At 48.7% G+C, this 24,198-nt stretch overlaps 1 pseudogene; it reads right to left on the bottom strand.

Moving 5' to 3' along the window:
* LOC132317446 (hydrocephalus-inducing protein homolog) overlaps nucleotides 1–22,127 on the bottom strand; it is a 75,267-nt pseudogene extending 53,140 nt beyond the window's left edge.
* Nucleotides 22,128–24,198: the final 2,071 nt, after the last annotated feature.

The raw sequence follows: 24,198 nt of genomic DNA, 5'->3' as shown, positions 1-24,198 counted from the left end.
ACAAGTTAAGAAGAGGTTTTGGAAAGCTAGCAGCCCTCAAGAGAGCCTCCTGGCTCAAAGCCACTGCCACAACTGATGGAGAATCCACCAACCTCAACTGCCTTTTCCCACCATAGAGCTGCTCGGGGGAGGCAGATAAAGATCAAGGAGCACCCACTGCAGGGCTTCACTGGCAAGGGGAGAAGCACCTGGGGTTCAGCTGCAGGTTACGAGCATCACTCTTTTTCCTTCCTTTTTGGACCCGCGGGGATAAGCAAACAACGCCTGCTCCCAGTTCCCTATACTGCCTTCCACCAGGGGATCCCTGCTTCTCTGACAGCAGGACAGTGGCCTTAGAGCTATGACCATCCCTAAGACTTCCAAGTAAGGAAGAACAAAACCTCCTGCTCAGACTCTAAGACACAAACTGGCACGAGATCAAATGTAATTGGAAAAAAAGAAAAAAAAAATCCGGTTGAAGTCTACTGTGGGGAAACCTGGTTGCTTCTGAGGGGAAAGAGGAACACTCAGGGTCCAGGCTGAGACAGGCAGCTGGGAAGAGATGGTCAAGGAATGGGCCAGGGAAGTACCAAGAGAAGGTCAGGAGGTTTCCTTTCAACACACTGAGCTTGCACAGAAGTCACACACTGTGTCATTAAAAAGAGAGAACAGTGGAAAACTAGTTTTGGCCTTCAAGGCATTTCTGACCTAATTACGTTGCACTTTATTTGCTCAGAGGCCCTCAGAAAGTGCTCCACTTTAAGGCAGTTTCCTGATCAGCTATGGGTTCAGACTAACTCCTATATACCTACATCCATCCAAGTCTGAAAAGTCACACAAGGATTCCCTAAATCACCCAAGCTTTGAAGTGTCATTTCCAATTCACCCCCCCGGGCTGCAAGTGTTTCTCTGCTGCCTGAAATGGGAATTTCAAAGCTTGAGCAAAGACACACTTTCAAGAGCCTGACCCATCTCTCACCACCATGAAGACATGGGTGGCTGAAGCCCAAATGCACTTCCAGGTCCTGTGCTGCCCTACCTTCCCTGCAGAACCCTCCACCTCCAAACTCTCCCCAGCCTCAAAGGAAGGGCACAAATAGCTCCTTGTGCTGGAAACCAGGGCAGCGTGAGGCAATTAACACCCTACAGCAGGGTGGCCTCAACTTTCACCCTACCCTGCACATCGCTGGAAAAGGAGCCTGCCACCTTATCAAAGCTGGAGGGGAAAAAACTGCAGTGACTATCATAATAGTTATGGTATCTGCAGCTACATTACGTCCCAGGTAACGAGTGCTGACACTTTCCTCAGCCTCATGGACCCTCTGTAGCCCAGGGATGTCTGGACCTCAGTGCTTTGTGCTCCCACAAACCACCAATTTGCTATCCAGTCATTGCAACCAACCTTTCCTCTCCAAAACATCTTCCTCAGCTGGGGTACGGGTGGAACTGGAATGGGAAGTGCTGAGCTCCAGTACCCTGAAACTCAGTGACACGCACCCTGATGCTGGGGATGGTTTACTTGTCCTAAACCATTCAAAAGCACCAACACCCCTGAGCCCACACGTCAGTTTTACCCTTGGGCAGCGTATCTTATGGAAGCGAATCTTTCAAACGCACCTCAGCTTCCGCTGATCCTCCTCTTCCTGTGTAGCAAAAGCCTTCCACTGGAAGTGGGCTATGATTTCACTCCGATTGTGGATGACCACGGATCCGTGGTTTGACAGCGAGAGGTAAGTCTTCTCAACTGCCAAGGAGTTCCTGTCTAGCCTGATGTTGACATCTCCAGCTGCTCCATAAAGGCTCGTGTGAATATCTTCACCTGCAACAAAGCAAAGGGCAGTCTTTGCTCACCTCACTTGCTGATGGAAGTACCAGGAAGAGAGCAAACCACACGTAACAGAAGAAACCGTTACAGCTTTTAGCTGTATTAGCAGTTCCACGGATCAGCACATTTATCTCATCCTGAGAGCTGCCTGTGTACAGCACAAGGATGTCCTGGACACCATCTAAACCACCTTATTTCTGGGTGTGTTTGTAGAGGTTTATCCCCAAGGTGACAGCATTTACAGTGAGATTTTTCAGACGTGCCCAGGTGGCCTTTGGGTTGCCATCCCACCCAGGTCATGGGGAATTCTGCATCAAAGTCATTCAGGTGACTCTGAGGAGTCCCACCACAGTCATAGCTTGACCAGGGTCTCCTGCAGGCACACCACCAGTGGTTGGTCTCTCCTGAGGATCCCTTGTTGCTGGCAAGCAAAGATGCCTGGGGGCATGTGGGCAGAAAAGGGAGGTTCAGAGGAACAAGTGAAGGGACAGCCCACCGCAGGATGGCACGCAGAAGAGAACTTCACTGTGTTGTAGAAGCAGTACCCTCAACTTGCTGTTTGTGAAGATATGTCAAAATGAGACTGGTAGGGCACGGTCCACACCAGACCGCCCATTACAGTCCTGCAAGCCCATTTCTTCAGCCTGGATCCTGTTGCTTATGCCTGAGGGTGCAAGTCTACGCTGCATATTCCCAAGCTATTCAACGACCAGAGCGAGGACATCTTTGCTTTCCACCTCAGAACAAGCTGAAGAGGAGAGAGCCTTGCCTGTGCACATCAACTGATTAATGGCTGGAGTCTTGCTGGGGTACCTGCCAGCATCGCACCCTCCAGAACAGACTCCCACCAAAGGCTCCCTCATTCCCAGAGCTTTCAAACCTTCATTCTTCCCAACCAACAAACTCCTGGGAGTCAACCGAGCTCAAACATCACTACCAAGCCCACTCTTCCTGTTGTGGGTGAGTGTTTCCCAGGTGAGATGCAAACAGCAAACATCAGACATGCTCTCCAGAAATGGCATTTCTAGGGAGTGGTGCTTAAAGCCTCCGAGCCAGCCCCAACTGACAAGCGCAGCAACCCGGCCATGGCCTGGAGGGCATCCCTCTGCAAAGGCACAGCCTTCTCCTCACTGCAGGGCTTACAGCAAGGCAGCCAGTGGATGCACCTGCCTTTAAAAGGCTGCCATGCAACACCACAAGGGGAGAGCTGGACGGACTCCTTAAATCCTAAGCCAGGCAACGCAGCAGAATCACATTCATTCTGGGAGCCGGGTTGGGGAATGAGGCAAGACTCGCCCTTAAAACAGTAGATCTCTACGGTCAGTCATTCATGTCTGCACATGGAGAATTCAGCCTTCATGCCTGTACAATCCTCCATTTCTTTGCTCTTAAGGCAGTCTGGAGTGGCAGGGATTTGTGGCCAGAGCTGAGTTACGCTGGGAGAACACCAGCAATGTTTCCAAGGACTGGACAATCTGCCTCCTAGAATGGACAATTTAGCATATAAAAATAACTGAACTTCAGAAGAGTTACAGAGACGGCCATGCTTTATAAGCATTACCTTTCCCCTGCGCTGAATCCTCGGCATACGTTGGCAAGCAGATGAGCCAGGACCCAAGAAATGGGAGACAGGCACAGTGCTTCGAGCATGCACAACTCAGGTTTATGGAAACACAAGCTAATCCTCCACAACGATCAAGACAAACTACTACAAAATAAACACCATGAAAACTGTCACCTCACTGTCTAAACCCATGGCCACGTGGGTCTTGAAGTATTGGGTATAGTTCTGATCTCAAAAAAACTAGCTGAAGCATTTGAAATTAATAGAGAAGGGCAGAAACTACGATTAAAAGTATGGAGCAGCTTCTATATGAAGACTGAACAGATTTCTCGGTTGAGGAATCCGTATGGGAGATAAATGGGAGAGGTTTGTAAAGCCACGAATGGCCTGGGAAATGTGAATAAGGAAAGACTTGTCATGATTTGTCACAAAACAGGAACCTGAGGGCCTGAAATAATCTTATTAGTCAGAAATTACACAAAAGTACTAGTACTTTTCCAGGGAAAAAGTAGTACTTTTCCAGTACTCTCTTTCATTAAGAACAAGAATCAAAGAAAGATCTAGCCCTTGGAATTTTATCCTATAGATTCTCTAGATGCATACAAATGAGGCACTTTTTGGTGCTTCTCTACCCGAAATTTCAGTAGTTCTTTCAAGAAAGCGCTACCCATCCCATGAGCTTCTCAGAGTGAGCATAAACCATTCTCTGGGAATATGTCATTAACTGACAAATATTGAACAAAGCTGTGACAACTCATAAAGCCACAAAGAGCATTTGGAAGATAAAGGAGCATTTTTGTAACTCCTACAAACTCGAGACAACTAAAATGTTCACTGCTGGGCTAAAGCATCACACTATCACCTGGATTAGGATATCATGCTCCCCAGGACCAACAGTCAGGAATAGGGACAAAACAAACCTCTCTTTCAAGCAAGAGAAAACGCACACCAAATGCATACACGCAACAGAGAAAGCGTCTAGTTCAGCATCACGAGATACCTCTGCTGAACCAAGGCCGACAGAAGCATTTTAACATGTCGCACCTTTTTCTTGAGTTCTCCCCACTTACTCTTAAAGTGACTTACAAAGCTGACGGTATTTCTGTGGCCTGATCTTGGCTTCTCGTACCCTAGCATACATTTTACATCTATCTCGGGAGGCACTGAGCACTTCCTGCCAAATCCCAAGAGCCCTCAACTCCTGGCTACTTTAGTCCTGATGTTGGGAAGCATGGGCTGTAGATGGGTAGAGGGCAACATGGAAAAAAAGGTCTGTGGCAAGACGATGGAGAAGCAGTACATGGGACAGAGGTGTGTAAGAGACAGCAGGCACTGGAGAGAGTCTGACAGAGACATGTGTTCCCCACATTACGCTTCAAACATAGAGTTGTCATGGACTAAAACTTCATGCGTGCATACGCATGCTGCAATGGAGAGTCGAGGTTCCTACCTCCTCCACTCAGCAACTCCCAGAAAAACAGCATTCCAAAATCTCATTCCCATTCAAGGGGATCTACTTTAACAACCCCCTCAACACCAACTACTCTTCACTTTTATCCAAGGTAAAGCTGGGGCAGGGCAGGTACACCTGGACAGGGAATTGAGGTGGCTGGGACAACGGGGAATGATGGTGGAAGACTGTCACGAGAAGGTGCTTGGTGCAGAACACCATGCTGACACCAGGGTCCCCCAGCGAGGGACCAGTGCACAGGACATACAGAACAAGGACAGGCTCAGCCTCTGCCCCTTATCTGTTCACTTCTAAGCACTGAAACATGCAGAGCTTTTGGAAGAAAAGCTTTTAGAAGTTGCCCACAAAGCAAACTTAACATTATTCTGCTTAGAAAGGGCTCTGCTTTGAAGGACGCAGAGAGCGTGCACCACGCAGCGCCCAGCACTTACCTGTGTCGTAGTGAACTACCAAGGACCTGGAATGGTGCCCCGTCTTCAGTGGGTGAAACTCCACTGTCACTTGCATGGCATCACCAATCCCAAGAGTCCCGACGGAGGGATCGACGGAGAAAGGGCTGCAAGGCAAAGAGAGCTATCAGGACTATTGCGGGAGATTTGGGGACTGTATTCCTTTGGCAGTCTAGTTCCCTTCAGCTCACTTGCGCAAGCAAGGAGCAAACAAACCACAGCCAGCGGAAGACAAACACAACATACAGGATCAGAAACAGAGCGACTGACTCCCGCTTCTGCAGAGATCCAGCCCTCAGAAGATCCCATGGCATAAAATGACCTCATCTCCCCCATGCTCTGCGTCCGATTCTCTGCAGCCTCAGGAGTCCAACTGCTAGCAATACCATCAGAAAACGGCTTGTGAAGAGCACAGAAATGGTAACAGCTATTCGCATGCACGACCTGATGCTGATTTCCTCAGGAATTTTTCTTTTCCTGCCACCCAGAAACCTCACCTCAAGAGATGCAAATGTCAAGGCAATACCTGTTTCAATGAGATCACAGCCTAGAAATCAGACACAGAATAAAAGTCTTTTTGAAGACCCGGGACTAGTTATGGTTCAATTTGCAGAATCCTTTTTTTTTTTACCTTGAAAGCATCCTGGTTTAGCCTAAGAAAGGGCGAGTTTTATTGGCATTTCAATGAAAGCTGCTCTAAGAAGAAAAGAACAACAGGAAAAATCTGAATGCAAATGCAGACTGGAGTGATACCACAGCATGGAAACAAAACACAAAAGGAGTATCCCATTTACAGCCTGAACAATTAAATCCCTAGCGAAATGAAGCGCCATTAACAGGAGCATAGCAAGGCGAGTTTAACAGGAGGTTTTCTCTCTGTTCACAAGCAATGCAATCTGGGACTCCGGCTTGTACTCCAAGCTCGGTAACTGTTTGCCTGGCCCACCAGACAAAGTCTGTGCAATGTCTTGGAAATAATTATGAAAATGTGTTGGCATACTGTGGATTTAAGATGAGCAGTTATGATTTGTCACCAGGTAAACAGCTCTTGGCTGATAGAAACAAAACTCGATGCTTTAATGCTTAGGGCTAAGTCAGGTAAAACATGCTTCTGCACAACGGCAGCTGAGCTTCATGGCTCTTGTACAGCCACACTTAGAAAACAAAAGTTACTGGGTTTAGTGCTTTGCTGGTGGTCAATTCGTCACCTTAAAACCACGTTCTGGAGAGTTTTACCATGATTAGAGGACGCAATGCGCACACCAAAATAATGAGGACAACTGGAGCCATGCGCCAGCTGAACTTTGCTCACCTAAGTAGTGACAGCTGATGACATTGCACTCAATAGAGCAGTTGGCAAGGACACTGCAAAAACATGCCTGACTTTACTGGGTATTTAGTTTGGTGGTGACAACTAGATCTGGACAGCCCCGAGGAAAACTGTACACCGATTTGCAAGTTCCTGCCTATGTATTCTCCACAGCGATAAGCAGCAGCCTGCTGAAATAGCATCCTGGAGGCCTGCTTAAATAGCTTTGCCAGGCTTTGGTGGAAGCTCCTCTTGGACCCTCACGTTTCACAGGACAAAAGTAAGAAGTCTTCTTTCGAGCCCTGCTTTCCTGGGGAAGAAATTGAGGCTACTCAGGTGCACCAAGTCAGACAGTGGGTCTTTGCTGCATTCTTGACCTCGGCTCCTACACCAAGACCTCTGGGACCAAACAACTCTCAGCTCATTATCAACCAACTGAACTGGTTTCCTTGCAGATGCGGTGTCAAAAACGCATTACCCTCTCCAATTCAGCAAACCCCAAAACCGGTGACTACCTTCTGAGACCAAAAGGAACAGCACAGGCTGACTGCAACACCACTCACATCAGGCATTTGATAGGGGACCACCGGAATACCCTGTGCTGTGGCCTCCCAGAGCACGGGTGTATTTGGCTGAGAGTGGTATGCAACCATTTCAGAAGGTACTTACCATCAGCAGGTTGCAAGCTAGCTACTAACATTCTAGCACTCTCCAGGAAACCTAGGAGAGATAAAGCTCTAGGAGAAAATGCCCCCAACCCCTGCACCACAGAGTTGCTGCATCTTTTGCCTGGGCTCTCAGTAGCATTCTGCTTGGGGGCTGTAGTGCAGTCTTGAAGCCCGTGTCTGCTCGTCTCCACTTAAGAGCTCATTCTACGTAAGAATATTTGCTCCCAGGGACCAGACCAAACCTACCGGAAAACAAAGTTCCTGGACCACACGTTGTTACTGTCAGGACCTCAGTACCCTCAGCTTTGATCGACTGATCTGCAATTGCTCAGAATTACTTGCCAATAGAGACACAGCTGCTGATCAACTCTTCAATGTCTCTTCCACCAGCTCATAGCTGGTCATTTTCTAACACTCATTTGGTCTACACGAACTGAGCTCCTAGAGTTGTCATCTGCCACGCACTATCCCATACAGCCCAAGGGCGGTCAGGTTGCCTTCCTTTACTTGCTCTTTCAAACTAACAGAAGTGGTCTTGTGAGATGCTGTGCTGGAGACACCACTGCAGTATGAAACTTCCCTGCAGCTTGCCGAGTTTCATCGAAGGTTGTATCATGCTTAAAACACTGTAAGCAACTGCCAGACCCACATGTCCTGCCCAGTTCCAGCTATGCCTGCAATACAGCAGCTCAGATGCTCTGGTTCTTTTTTGTTACTGCTTACCAAATCTATTATCACGCAACAGTGTTTTGCACAAGCAAGATGTTGAGTTCCTTTACCTCTGAGTGCTCATGCGGTAGCGGGCCTCCCGGTTCCCGATGTTGCGAACCAGCAGTGTTTTCTGGGTGCTGTACTTGACTGGACAGACACCGAAGTTCAGCTGGTCAGGGAAGTCCAGGATGGCTCGGGCACCTATAGCTCGGATCGGCACAACGAACTTTTCCCTTTCCGTGATGCAGGTGACCTGGTGGAAGTAATCCTGCAGGGAAAGAAGCAATCTCAGCACAGTCCGTTTAGTACCATCCCCACGGCAGAAGGAAAGCTGCTGTTTTCTAGGACTCCAACAGGGGCATTCAATAATATAATAGTCCTTTTTGCCTTAATGACCTTTCAGTCCAGGAGCACGACTTGAACAGGGCTGCTAACTCGCAAAGAAGGAACAACCCCCTTGAGTCACCTGCTTTCTCAGCAAGCTGCCAGATCCAGACAAAATCATCTGACACTTGGATTCTGAGGCACCAAAATAGAGTCATTTCATGTACGGGATTACAGCAGTAACAAGAACCTGCCTTGATCGCCACTGCAGACTATTAAAGGCACCACTAAGAACCCAGTTGTGCCACAGGGCCAACTCCAATCCCAGCAATGCAGTGACCTCCTTGAAGCTTGGCAGGGGATGCTCAGGTACACTTTCAGAAGGACTTTGCCACATGCACAATCAAGAGTCAGTCTGGTGAAATACTTAACAAGTTGGACACAATAATTGGTTTATATCAGCTGAGTGTAGGGTACAGGTGTATTTCCCACCCCTTCCCATAGCATTATGGAGACAAAGCTGGGGACACACACCCTTAAAAGGTTATCTGATCCACCTCCCCACCCCAGAACTGGCTCAGCTCTGTACCCACACTACTCAAGAGATGTTTGACAAGTACTTGAAAGCACTAACAACTCCACCCCTGCCCTCAGCAGCCTGTTCCAGCTCTGCCCTAGGCTTAAAGAGAGCTCTTCCTCTGTCTAATCTCAATTTCCCTTTACATCTCCTCCTAGCCTCAGGGGAGGCAGCAAACAGCTTTGCTTCCTCTCCGCTGCATGGCTGATGTCTTCATCACCTCTCTTTTGTACAGTCTCCAGAATAAGCGACTTGCTGCCTTGCTAGCATGCCTCCCTGAGGCAGGTCAGACATCCCGACCAGAGCAAACTCAGCTCTGCTATTCCCAGTCATTGGCTTGCTCAGAAAAGAGCCAGACAGACCCCCCGCCCCTCAAGCTGTCTGGCATTTAGCAGTAGGGAGGTGAATCAAATCACCAAAATTATTCTGCTGTAGGGTTGAGCAGATCAATCTCCAGATCTACAGTGTGGCATAGCTGGGCTGGAAGTATCACCTTGCCCCCCGCTGAAAGCAGTGGTAAAACTGATTCGTAGGGCCAGGAGCCATTACCTCCAGCAGCTCTTAGTGACCAGTTGATAAAAGCTCTGCCTCTTATCACTCACTTGTTCTCCTGATCTTTTTTCCACTCAGTGCTTTTATCTCGTTTGGTATTTTTATAATTGTTGAAGCAGCAAGCAGACAATTTAGGATTTGCACACAGCAGCAAACCCCCTCAACCAGACAAGATTCGGATTCCTCTGCCCTTGGGATTTCCTGCTCCCATACCCACCCTCTCCAAGCCTGCAAGGGACCTACAGCAGCCAGACGAGGCACAGACACAGAGCTACAGCTTTAGCACAAAAGTTAACACCCAGCGCTTACCAACCGCCTGTTTGGCTGGGGTTTAAGGTTGCAGTAACAGACGCTGTCACATCCAAGGTGGAAAAAGAATCAAGAAGGATCTTTTATTCTGGGTATCTCAAATATTCACACTGGATATTGCAGAAGGGCTTTTGCTTCTCATATTTGGAAGGCAAAATACCAGGAAAGGAACTGCAGCAAATGACCTACAGACTGGAAGATCACATTTCAGGAATGCATTTCATCTTCAGCAAGTCCTTCTGAATTAGCAATTTTGTACTCAACCTTGCAGCCTAAGCCCTCTAAAATAAAAGCTATGGGCAGTCCATGTGAATTTAAAGCACCTATTAGCTGGGTACTTCACATCCTGGACTGTTTAGATCCTCAGAAACTGCATTAGCAAATAAAGAATCCTATTTACATTTTTTTTGTTATTTTGGCCACACTACTGTAACAAAGGCATTGTAAATCCAATTGAAATCTGCGTGCCTTATTAAGTCTTGGCATGCCATATTTACTTATCTCTCCCTTCCAGATGCCAGATAGACAGAGGAGGATGCAAGGAGTTCAGATCAGCAGGGGGATAAAGAAAAAAGAAAACTTCAACAGTTGGAGCCATTTGAGGGAATTAAAAGGAAATAATTTTCAAGTCATTGTCATTGCTAAGGAGGAGATCAGCAGCAATGCAAATAAGAGCCCAAGGAATCAATCCTCCCCAAAAGCAAGCACAGGCAGCCTTCCCAGCTCCGCTGCCAGTGAGGGGCACTGGGACTGCCTGCACAGCAGCGCCTGGGGAAGGGACTTCTCCAGGCGTGCGAAGACAAGGCTAAAGCAACAAGGATTTGGTCTCGCAGAGACAACCGTCACCTTTGAGAGAGAAAGCTGCCTCTTGTCATTCACATACACACATGTTGTGTGCTGAGCCCCTTCTCCAGGGACTCCCTGGGACGCTGCATCCTCTACAAAGCTTGACTCAAAGCACTTCAGCACGTGCTGACCCTTCAACCGCGCTCTAGGACCCCAAAGTGGGACCTCGCAGCAAAGTTGAATGCAGCGTCAGGCCAAACGGGGTGGGGGGGGAAAACCAAGGAAAGAGGGGTGCTAGGCAGAAGCTGGCTGCTCACACTGCTGTGAATCCATGGTCCTGTAAGCTTTTGAAAGCTGAACCGCCCTCCCCTGGAAGATCAAGGCTGCAATTCTCCACAGCAGCACTGCCCTGTCTTACCAACTCTGCTATGCACTTACTCACAGTCTAGGGGTACAGTCCAAGCCAGTTTAAAATCTTGTTTGACTTTGCAACTGCAAACCCTTAGCAGGCTGTTTAAAACCAGGTCTCTAAGTAAACATGCCTGGGTGAGGGAGGGGTTGCATCACTTCCATGCTTTAAAGACCATTGTGTTTAGATGCAGCTTCAGGCTATAGATTTTCATGAAAATACAACTTCATGCTTCATACAGCTCCGCTCTCAGTTTCAGGGAAAATACAGTTCATTGTACGATGGTTCCTCTTCTCTTACTCCCCTTTGATAAGCAGTAAGTTACAAGCTCTGGCCTGCAAAGCATCACCGATGGCATTTGAATTAGCATCCGCTGAAATTAAAGCAACTGCTTGTATCAAAGGTGTCACTTCAAGCTCTTTGCAAACTCAGGCTAACATTCATTACTGTCACAGGGATATCAGCCTTAACTGCCCAGTATGCCAGCAAACTCGGATGTCAGTTTTACTGTAGAACCGATCCTAAACACCTCACTGGGTTCCTTGCAGCAGGCAACTGCAAAGAAGAGATCCTTGTAGCAGGAGGTAGCATAGTAAGTCAAACAGGGCAAGCTCCCTGCTGAAACCATGATACCATCAAGGCTGGAAAATAAGGGCTGTTAAAAGAGGGAGGCTGGAGGATGAAGATGGCTTCAGACGAGAAGGGGTACCCCTCCTCCTGCCTCCCTCAGCTACCAAGTCACAGGATGCTTTGAAATCAGACCCTTTGCTCCAGGTTCATTTTGCGCAGGGCCATTTGCCTTGATCTTCTGCCCCTTTCCTCCTCCCAGGAGTCTTCTTGAAAGTATACTTGGAATAGCTTCCGTGTGCTACAAAACATCTAACACGGCTGGACTGAATTTTAAAGGAGTTCATTTCAGTAATGGAACAGCTCATCGTCCTGTCATATTTCATATTAATCAATGAGCATTAATTCAGCCTCCACTGAGCATCGGTAATGAATTTTGCAAACCTTACAGACTGAACCTGGATTGCCCGAAAATATTGTATTGCTACAGTGAAAAGAACAAGAGGACAAAACAGAATAGGCTGTGCTGTGGTTCTATAGTCGTCTTCCTTCCTTCTTCCTTTAAGATAATCTATTGATAAGCCTAAAGGACACACAAATGTCAGTATTTCTGGCTGTTGTTTATTTGCCAGTCAGTTCCACAATGGTTTCCAGTTAGGCAGAGACTGTCAGACCATCACGCAAGGACACCCGGGAACACAGGTGGCACGAGAACACCCCCGCTGTACAACCGGAGCCATAAAACAGAAATGCGTCAATCAGAAGCAGCAAGAACAACTAATTGCATATGTTGCCCAACAGAAGAATTAACATTTCATATTTGTAACACAAGTGCCAATAAACAAAGAGACATGTCAGCTATTTATTCACTTTCTGACAGTCCAATCACGTGGCACATTCCCAAATGACTGCGAGACAATAGGAAATGGCTCATTTTTCAAGAAAGGCCTGCATGGCACATGGCATTTCAGCCACTAACAACTCCCATGGTCCTTTTAGTTAGGGCTTAGCTGCAATTTTACTCCCCTGAATCGTGAGCGACTTCACTGAAGTCAGACGTACCCTGGGGAAGAACAGATTCAAATCAAGAGAATTATAGAAACCAGCTCCACACCAGGAAGACTTGCCAACCTTGACAGAGGGGTTTGTACCTGCATCCCGATTCACTGGGTTGTCCACAATCCCAGTGGATCATGGAGCAGCAGAGAGGCAGAGGTTGTGCCAAGGGAGCACTCATAAGCCTTCCACAGCTAAACCACAGATATTCTGCATGCCAGCAACTGCAAGCCCAACGCAGGTGGCTTTACAGAACCATTTCCCAGAGCCTGCCTCTTCGCTAAGGGGTTTTCAAGGTGCTGTACACCTCCTGACCGTGCTACTGATGCATTTCTAGCTGAACTACAGCACTCAGGTACTTCGCTGACTCACGCTCCACCAAGGACGAGACAAAATTTTCGATTTGTACAAAATTCTGATTCAGCTGTATAAACCCCCAAGTGCTCCTCACCGAGCAGCACGCACCCCTCTACCAATGCCCTGCACAACCCCTGCACGGGGCACAAAACCCAGTTCAGCAGAAACCCGCCAGGCTGTCGCCAAAGCTGTGCAGAGGACCTCTCGCTGGCAGAGCTCCCTATCCAGATGCTCACCTGTTCAAGGGCAAGACAAGGGACAAAGTATTGATCATCAGTGCTCTTGGGGGTTATCTCACCCTACTTCTACTTGTGGTGATGTTCACGTGTTGCTCTGCTGCCTCTCGAAACTTGAAGAGCAGCACTTTGCCGCCCTTCATGGGCGCCCGTTTACCTCTTCCACCCCAAAGATGAACACTAATTTATACTAATAAATCACATTTTAAAGGCACCAGTGTACTTTGCAAAGCCTACCTCAGTGACATTAAGCTCTCGTGTCACTTGGGTAGCATGGAGAACTGCCCGAGGCCAACATAATTTTTACCCTAAATATTAATGATGTTAAATAATTTCTCAGTCCCTCCAAAGGAACAGATTATTTCACAAGCATGGGGAGCCAGGCACCACAGGGCATTCCCTCTTTAGTTTTCTATATCCATACTGTTTGAGGACAGGACAAAGTGTTAAACTGAATCTAAGCCGCAAATGGAAGATGAGAAAACAGCTATGCCCAAAGAGATCTTGCACCTCTGGCCTGCTGCAGAAACACCAGCCCGCTCAGAGCTATCCCCTAACCTTGCCTCTCCAACAAAGTCATGCGAAAAACAGTGCTAAGGGGTGGGAGGGTGCTGGTGGAAGGAGTCAGCCTGCCTGTCTTTGTCTGCCTGCAATGCTTCCTCCCTTCCCTGCCATGGACTAAATCCTCTGTATTAACAAGCCTCCAGGTAACAGCACTGACCCTTCGCATCACAGCACTGAGAATCAGACTTGCCAGGGCCACGGCACTGGTGTTCAAACCTCCAAGCAAAAGTATGTGTGGCACGGAATAGGCGCCAGGTGACAGAGCAACCACAATAACACGCATGAAGACACAGCCACACCGGTATTACTGCCCACAGGCTCTGGGGTAAGGGGTCTGCCTGCAGACTGTACCTGCCCCTTTAGTCCTAGACATGCTCTGCCAGGCAGATGTCTCACTGTCATCTGCAGCACATCAACCTCCCGCTGAGTTAAGGACATCTAGAGCTCAGTGGCTCTGCACTAGCCTGGCTCCCTGCCACGGGCACAGCACTCCCTCTCCCCTACACTCGCAGCTGGATCGCAGACAGGCGAGTATCCTCAGGGACAGCACGGCTGCAAGGCTTGGAAACACAGGGGATGAAAAAGCATCATCTTTGCTCCAGTCCAGAGCCAGGCAGGGAAGTGGCTGCCAAGTGGGAAAGAGAAAACCTCTCTGGATCTACTCATGCCTCTAGGATTTTCCATAATAATTACACCCCTGCCATTGAGATGGCTAAACATCTTATCAACACCCCTCCCTGACACTTTCCTACTGTTCCACGTGCACCTTCCCTCACAAACGCTCAAGAAAGCACAGGGAGGGAAAGCACAGCCTGCGAGTCCCTGCTGCAGCGCCTAGCAGCACCCTGCAATGCCAAGATGTGACCAGCTGCAGCCTGGAGCAGACCTCACAGCAGGGTGTGGACTAGAACCGGCATGCAAAAAAAGCGATTACTTTAGACACAACGTTCAGCTGTGTCACTACTGTGTCCAACGTGATATACATTAAGGTGACTGCAGTTTTCAAAGGTGGTGGTCCTCACTCTGATCAGGCTTACTTCGGGTCCCCCAAATAACAGGTCACTTTTAAACAGACCTTTGTATCTATAATTAGTGGAGCAAACCCATAATTATGCAGCAACGCACAGATACTACAAACCGACACCTTGAGAGGCTGCCCCACCACAGACAGTAGACTCTCTTATCCCTGAAGCCAATAGACATTACGTTAAATGTGCCAGCGCTGAAGGATAAAAACAGTCTGGAACACGGAAGAGCCTCCAGCCTGTGAGAGCATAATCTTCACCATGGGGAAAGAGTTTCCCCCAGTTCTAGATCCAGTGCAACCCCACCAAAACCAGGACAGTTCCACAAAACCCACACCAGATGCCCTGGTCTGAATCCGGCCCTGCAGGTGCAGCTTCCCCTGAAGGCACCAACCTCTTGGCACCTCCACTCTCACCTTGTTCTCCTCAGGGGTGAAAAGGATGCGGAAAGTGGAACGCATGCCAGGTGCTACCTTACGGTACACATCCCTGGGGCCGATCAACTTGAAATAAGGTGAGCTCTCCAGGACGACCTTCACCAGACGAGGAACCTGCAGGAAAGACATGAAACTATGACTTTGCCAGTTGTGGAAACACGAGGAGAAGAGACCTAGCCATGCCCTGGTGACATCCTTCCTCAATCACCTTTCCAAAGCACTTTTACCTCTCGAGGTACATACACATAATACACAAGGGTGGACCTGAATCCCTTCGGCTGGGGCAAAATAGCTCCAGGCCAGAGGCAGTAGGGCAATGCCCTGCTGTGAAGGAAGTGCCAAGCAGATAAGACACCAGCAGCATGGCGATACGATACGAGAATCAAGTCATCCACATAGTCAACAAACCCCGAGAACCTGCTTGCTTCTGCCTGCGCACATCCATGCCATCACACCTCTAAAGGGGGAATGTATCATCTGAAGGCAAAACAGGACGTGTTATACTGGGGCAAGGAAGAAATTCACTTCTAACATACCGGGTTTGAGCAGGGCAGTCAAGCTGCAATGCTACAGAGTCATGCAGGCAGACCAACAAGAGAAGGAGACCACAGACATTGTGGCCTTACTGGGAATAAAAGCAAGCTGAGGAGCAAAAGGAGGAACATAGGAAAACAAAGGGACAACCCCAGAAACAAGGAGATGGCTAAGAGAATTTAAAGGGGGCTGTAGAGAAGCAAGGAAGAAGCATGATACTCTACAAGGAAAGGCTGATGCAGAAGATCAGAGCAGTCAACTTACCACAATAATGGCAAGCCAGACGACCCCCCAGGCTGTGCCTATCAATTATGGGCTTCAAAGGCATTTTCTGCCTTGAGATGCATGACCAGCACTGACTCACAGTGTGGTTTCATTATTAAAAGCCAATCTCAGCTCTCCGGAGCCTCTTGCTGCCTGCTGATTGTAGCCAGGCAGCTGCCAGTGCAGGCAAGGCAGATCTCTGGGCATTCCTCCCCACACCCGGGAGTCCCTGCAGGCACCCTGCTGCAAGTTTCTGCCCTCTGGGATGCCACAAACACAGAGACTGCACACAGGCATTTTCTAGCACACGGATATCAACCCCTGAGCACCAAACCTCATCTCAGAAAGTCTAAAACAGGTGATTTTGACTGACAGGCAGCTTCACTGAGAAACAACGAACCCACATGAGGCTTGGCAAAAGTGGAGATCCATTCTGCACTACCCACCCGAGCCTGATAACCCACGGCTGAGGCAGTCCTGAACTCTCCAAACACTCTTTCCTCCCAGCAATGCCCTGGGGCAGCGAGTTCCCAGAGCCAATTTCACACTGCAGACAAACATTTTGGTCACCAAGTCCCTTGGGAGATGAGTTAAGACCTTCAGCAAAAGCCACCCAGAAGACGTGAGGAGCAGCCTGAAGACAGAAAAGCACTTGTACAAAACACAGGTACAAACAGGAAGTATGTAGCAAAGCGCTTCTGTATTTGAATGATTACAGAGCCTCTCTTTGGAATACACTTTGCTGTCAGCTGGATTTTGATGGAGCAGACAGCACCAGGCTACCATGCAGTATAAGTCAGTATGATTCAGAAGAATCTGGGAAACTGGTGAGAAAACTGAGACAGAGCACATGTTGCTTTTCTCTAGGACATTATCAAAAGCCAACGAAAGTAAAATATAATAACCTCTCTTAGGACTATCATCTCTAACTTTGTGTACTTAAATATGCCAAGGATTTTCCTTAGAGCCGATCTTACTTTCACACCAGCACTATCCAATGGTTGAGGTCTTACTAGCTTCAAAACTAATTCATTTTGGAAAAAAAAAAAAATCAACAGTTCACACATTGCCTCCTCTTTCCAGGGCATACAAATCCCAAGGTGCAGCTGTACAAGTTTATGATTTTTTACTGGGAAAGGCAGAAATGTTGATGCAGATGTTCTTTTCCACTTGAGGAAGCAGGAATAGAGCAAATTAACTGTTTGCCTGTTGGCTGGTACTTGGCAAAGACAAACATTTTGAAGTGCCACTTGGATAACGGAGCACCTGAAGCCAAAAGACTTAGTGGGAATGAAGCAAAGCCATAGGGAAAGAGAAACTGAGGCACACTTTAATCAGGAAAGGATACCTACAGCAAAGAGTGCCCAGAATCACTGTGGACCACATAAATGGTATCCCTGGGGCATGGGCATCCACGCTGCATCTTTCCAATATCCCCGAGCTGAACGCCAGACCAGGAATGGCGCAGCACTCTCCAGGAATAACTGAGGGACCACGCCTGCATCCTCCCTTGCCAAAGGGTCTCCTTTTCAACCGTGTCCCTGTCAAAACCTGTCATCTCACAATATACTTTGACTTCTCTTGCTTTTCCTCCACCTGCCATATGCCCCAACAGCGCTTTTTTGTCCACCTGTTTGTTTCCCCCAACAGGGAGATTTGGAGAGGTGGTTAATTCACCCGCTCTCGTGCACACTTCCATCTTCCCATCCTGCCGCCCTCCTCTCATGGATACGTCTTACTCTTCAGTACACAAGACTGTCTTTAATTACACCTTTCTTTTTCTGACCCTTCTCTGCTGCCAGCACACTTACTGCTAGGTGTCAAGAGAAACCCTTGCCTGTACAATGTTCTCTCCCAGAGCACCTTCTAACTCAGCTCCTTTCCTCGCTCCTCTCTTTTCCCACCAGCTTGCTCTTGGCACATGCCTCACTCCATCAAGTATTTCCCCTGATGAAATTCAGAAGGTCTCAATTCTCCTCTTTACAGTGGAACAAAATTGCTGACGTTTTTCAACTTTTCCCTTCTCAACTTCCTTGGGAAATCTCAAAACGATCACAATTTTTTCAAGTAAAGGTGGAGACCTTCAAGAGCATGTTACTGTGGATGGGCTGTGGTTCTCCAAAGGGAAAGCAGAGAGCCACGTTGCCTTAGAAGAACCTGGGCAGAAATGAATTAAACTTAGCAGGAGCCTAAAGTGGCCCCTAAAGGCCTCCCACTGCTCCTGCTAAATCAGTCCGCTTCCACTGCTGTTTCAAAACACCCCTTCTGGAGTGCTAACACCACTAATTGTAACTTATTCCAACATAAAGCAGAGAAGACTCAACCCCTGTGCTCTGACAGTGAGCTGCAGAGGCAGCTAAACAGGTTGTGAGAGGCAGAGATGCCCTGCCAGAAACCAAGGTTAACCAAGGAGCCACCAGGACACGATACACACTCGAGGTAAAGCATGAGGGCAGATACGGACTGTACAGCCCTCGACATTCCCCTCAGTCCGGGGATTTCGAGAGGAAGGATGCTCACTAGAAAAGCTCCTTTGGGCTAGATACCACCAACGCATGGCCAAAATCAGGGGGAGAATCTCCAGCATGGGAAGATTTCCACCAGCTTGCAAAATAAAGGTGCTGAGACATTTGATTCTGACGTGCTGCGCTGCAGCAGATAACTTGCTATGCTGTATACCACGTGAATTACACTGCTCTCCTCTTCCAGCACGGCATTAAACCTCCACGTCCCAGCACTTACCTTGTCGGTGTTCCTCAGAATCAGCGGCGCTTCATAGACCTCGCAGGGGACGTAGCTCTGAAACACCACCTCTGATGGAAAAGGCTGAAACAAGCTCTGGTCCAGGTCAACTGAGGAGAACTGGAGATGCAAGAGAGAGCAGTGAGAGGTTCAGCTGCTGGGAAGAAGATTCATGAATGAGATTCCTACATTGATCTCCTGGGAAGTACAGTCTCTTGGTGAGTACGTCTGCCCAGCTCACACTAGGGAAACAGGAGCTCACCCACCTGTGTTCTGAGCTCAGCAAAAGTTTCTGGGCCACGCTGAGCGCGTTCAAGCTAATAAGCTCCTTTGGGAGGTGTTTCTCCAGGTTTCCTTCTCCAAAATGCAAGGCAGCGCTTACCTCCAGCAGAGCCCTGTGCTAACGGGGTCACACAGCTCCGGAGCACTTACTGAAAGAGCCATGAGCGCTCACGGAGAAAGCGAAACCCAAGAATTTACGTGAGACTCCATGGGAAACCATTTCGGGATGATCTTTGCTCTGAGACAGAGAGACCAAGTCCCACACATCCCCAGATATCATTTTTTGATACAGAGCCTAGAAATCAGTAAGAAGAGAACAGTACCAGAGGAGGTAAGGCCAACAAGAAAGTAACAGTAGTTAGGAAAAAGACATGTGAGGGGAACATTGGATGGTGATAAGGTTCAGCTCTTTTCTCAGCATTACTGGGCAACTTGAGTAAGACTGGACTTGAGATCTCCTTTTGCCATGAGCTTTAAAAGGGATGCTTTACTGTATTCTATTATTGCTCTTAATTAACACCACTGCAGAAGCATGGCTGAAAACATACACAAACAACAAATGCTTACAGAGCAGAGGCATTACTTTGAGGAAATTCCTCCCTGCTTTGTCTCCCCTCTTCCAGCTGCACTGCTCCCCCTCGAAAGACATGGGCAGGTCTCCATGTGTGGCGGCGGCACACTGCCAGTTAGTTGTGCACTCGTCTGACGCATTCCCAACCTCCCGTGCTGTCTAGGGCAATCCTTAACCAATTCGTTACAGGTCTCTGGCTGGCAATTTTCCACTCAACAGCCTACTTCAGCAATCTACCCATTTGGACTGCGTGTTGTACTGAGCAGTCCTGTAAGAAAAGCAGCTTTAAAGTAAACGTTGATCCAGATAAAGCACCTCCACATCGCCTCTGCCCGGCGTGATTCCCCTGTATACCTGGCAGCCTGCAATTTCTAACACCCTGCAAGGGTCCCACACATTGTTCCAACCCAAAGCATTAATGCAATTGGTTTTGTTAAATCTTGAATAATTACCGTAGGCCCTCAGCTTTCAAAGGCCAATGCTGCCACCGTTGAGGGAGTCCTATGGCCCCAAGCATTTGCCAGCAACTGTACCGAAGCGAGATATGACTATTTCAGCAGGAGGATGGAAAATGGCAAGCTCGCACCCTGGTGTCCTGCCCCAGCCTTCCCCCAGTATCGGGCTTTAGCACTGGTAGCTAAATTCCAGCAAAACCCACCAAGTTCAGCAGAGGTTATTTGTATTGGCTACTAAGCATATCAGGACTTCAATGCCTCATGGGGGAAAAATGTTTTACTTTTCCCCCAGCAGAAGGAACTCCACCACCAGCAGCAGTTCACAGAATCACTAAGGTTGGAAAAGACCTGTAAGATCATCAAGTCTAACCACCAACCCAACCCCACCATGCCCACTAAACCATGTCCCGCAGTGCCATGTCCACACGTTCCTTGAACACCTCCAGGGATGGTGACTCCACCACCTCCCTGGGCAGCCTGTTCCAATGCTTCATTGCTCTCTCCGGAAAGACATTTTTCCTAACAACCAACCTAAACCTCCCCTGGCGCAACTTGAGGTCATTTCTTCTTGTCCTATCACTAGTCACTCGGGAGTTGGAAAGGACAACAGGACCTAGTCACCGAGGTATTCAGAGAAGCTGGAGTCAGGCCTGTCACAAGCACGCACCCTCTTCAAATGTCACCCACAGCAAGGAAAAGGGCAGGAAAAGGCTACCTTTTGATGGGAGGTTTCACTCATGTCTAGAAGCTGGATAATCCGGGGCCGCCTCATCTCCCCAGTGCTGGCCAGCCTCTGCTCCGTGGTGAGAGACATCTCCTTCAGGAAGGCCGAAGGAGTCAGCTGAAATGCAAAACACCAGCAAGAGTTACACAGATGCCTTTGTTCAGAAAGGCTTTTCTTCTTCAACTGCCACTGATGAATAATTTGTGATCACAGCCACTAGGATAGTCCTGGAAGTCCCCTAAGTTACCTGCTGAAATATTTAACATCAGTAAATTAATGATATAGAGCTGAACACACACGCTCTAACCAAGTGGCTCTGCCCCGCCGTTAGCTTCTCCTTCGTGATTTGATGTGACATGTTTGGGGATCTCTGCTCTTCGGGCATTTGTTTTCTTTTTAGTTTTGCTGCATTGAGCCAGTGACCTTTGAAGACAGTGGGGATGAGTTATCAGAAATCCCCAAACTCTATCCTTGCACAATTCTCACAACCAACACGTGTGTGATGTCACAGCTGGGTGAGTCAGAGGAAAGCAGAAAAGCAGCATTGTGCCAAGACTGACGTGGAGAGGAATGGGCCCAAGTTTTAGTTATTTCTTCTTAATTAGCACTTGTTTTCTCTCTGTTCTGGCCTCACAGACCCCTCTGCAGAAGTACACAGAGATATCTCATTCACAGACCCTGAGCACTAGGTCATCTCCAGTCAAGTGAGCTCCAGTCAGCAAAGGGGACATCTTGGATGGGAAGGAGGAATCGCCCTGACTCCACTGCTGTTTGCAGGGCTGGATCCGTGCTCCACACAGGATATGAGATACAATTACTGTTTTGCAACCTGTTCTGTCTGGGACCAGCCACGTCTTCAGGCAGAGCTCAAGCAGCCCACCACATGCCCGGCTGCCTGGAGGGCAGGTACGGTCAGAGCAGCACTGGCAAGTATGCCTACGTGACAGAAGATATTACTGCCCACACAAAGAGGATGGAACGAAGCACACACTCACGCTTCAGCTATGCCAGTGCAATGCCCAGGACATTCATTTAACTTGGCCTCCAGGCAAGACTCTGGACTTTCCCCAAAGCAGCACGCACTCCATCCCCCACTGCACCATGACAGCCACCTCCGGCAGAAGCCGGGCAGCAAAGCGATGGGGAGGTGGGGTCCAGCTTCACAGTGCTGCTAGACAACAGGAGGGGAAGGCGAAGGAGGGACACAGGGGGAGTTTCCAGCCTTAACACAGGTCCTGCCCAGCCACAGCAGGTACTTACAGTTACAGACTCCTCTGTCTCTCTAACTAGCTTTGGAAAACGAGGTGCTACCACTTTGCTCTGGAATCCATCAGCCATTTTGGAGGACCCCATGGACAGATGCATCTTGCCAGTGGCCATCTCTCAGCTCACCTGGAAGGAGCAACAACGGAACTTTGAAACTCTAGAATCCCATTCACGGCAGAGCCAGAGGACACACCCACGTCTCCAGGCTGCAGCATCCTTCCGAAGTGGAGAACTTAAGGCCTCCCCACCCTGTTCCGTGATTAGACCGTATTTAAGTGGCACAGTCAAGATTCATAGCAGTAAAACCCCAGAACAAACATTCCCTGAGCCAAAACAGCCTTTTGCTGTGGGTGCAGTCCCACGAGCCACAAACACACACCAGGGCCTGCTGGCATTTCTCACCTTCCCCCGCTTCCATTGCTTTTGGAATCCCATTTACTGGCATTATTAACCCAATCTCTAGTAGTAGCCAAACTGTCCTTTATTCCTTTTTACAAGTTTTCCGGTGGGAACAGAAGGAAGGTAAATGTCACTTAGCTGCTTCATTTTGCCAGGGCAGCTGACCTGATGGGACTGTGTGCCTGACTCTACTAAGTGCTCGGAGTACTATGAACAACCTTAAACCCAGGGATCGCTGCTGCCCCCAGCGTTAATAAAATCAGACTACTTGCTGACTTTGCAAACCCGATGTCCACCCTTTGTGCAAGGAGCCTGGTGATGCTTCCAACTAATGGAGCGTAGAGTTCAATACTCTCATTAAGAACTATAGTTTCTCAAGGCTAATTTGGTTGGTTTAAGTTACAAAAATTATACAGCAAATATGACTCCTTCCAGGCATGAAATTACCACAGTGCCCAAGAATGTTTCTCCGTGGAGAACGAGGGCCCTCATTTTCACTTATTAACACCCAAACTGAAGGCTCTGGTGAGCAAGCAGAAGGGGACCGGTGCTCTCTGCAAAAAGCAGCTTTCTTGGATTCTCTCGGCTTTTGCACACAAAGCCCTCGGGGGGCTCCAGCGTTTCCCAAAACACACACGGTCTGCCAAAGCTGCTTAATTTCCAATGGCAGAGAAGGTGAACACTACAGATTATTACTTTTTCGAGCTAACGGGGACTTTGAGGGGTAGGAATACACTGCATTCCCAGAGAGCACAGTGGGGAGGTGTCGCTGCAGCTGTACGCTACCAGACAGAGTGCTGGCACCTGAGCAGGGGGAGGCCACAGCCAGCTTGTCCAGTAGCTTCTTCACCATAACCATGGCTCTTGAAGGATACAGACACCAGGCAGCACTGCCAAGCTGCCATTTTTGAACAGCAACGGACCCGAAATTAAAACCAACATGGGTGTACATACTTTGCAAGCCTACACACACGGTTCAGGACGTCCTGCAGGATGTAGACGACTGCAGCCACCGCTTTCTGACCCAGTCTTGGGCTTCACCATGCTTGGAGGTGGAAAGATCATCCCTCTCACAGAGCTTGCTGCCAGAGACACAGCTGTAGCTGAGACAGGGAAGACCAAGTCCCTTCCAGGCTTCTTCCTCAGGACAGGGCTTATCAGTTCCAAGAACACTTGCAAACTAGCCACAAAGTGAAGCATCAGCCATCTTCCCCAGGGGAGACCCACGCTTTCAAAAGGAGAGCCCAGAAGCTGAAATTCACACCACCACGGATGCTCAGGACCACCAGCTCAGAGGAGGTACAGGGTTTACATCACTGCTCCTTCTCCATTCCTGGGGCTGTACATACAACCCCACAGGGACCAACAAGCCCCTCTTCCCTTGCCAACACCCTCTCTGCCCCATGAGCTCACCTCTGTTTTCCTTCACAATATCCAACTCTCACCATCAGGTTCACCTTGGAGCCACCATTCCCAATTCACACTTGGCTCTCAGTTGGCTGCCTGCGTTTCTGGCTCAAAGGACACATTTCAAACAGCACAGACTGCAGCTAGTCCCAAGGAAGCACAGAGGGGGGGATCACACTTGCACACAGCCCAGCACAGAAGCAAGCCACCCACCTCAGCACTTCAGACAAGCCACCCTTCTCCACCCTAGCAGGGTCTGACCAAACCAGGCTCTTGGCCCTGGTCTCCTTAGAGGCACAGGTAACAGTCCATGCAGGGAGCTGCTCTACAGGGCTCCAAATCCTCCCCCCCATCCCCTGAGAAGCGTTGTTTACACAGC

This window comes from Gavia stellata, chromosome 8 (assembly GCF_030936135.1).
Source record: "Gavia stellata isolate bGavSte3 chromosome 8, bGavSte3.hap2, whole genome shotgun sequence".
NCBI classification, from domain to species: Eukaryota; Metazoa; Chordata; class Aves; order Gaviiformes; family Gaviidae; genus Gavia; species Gavia stellata.
This window is presented reverse-complemented; position numbering and strand designations above follow the sequence as displayed.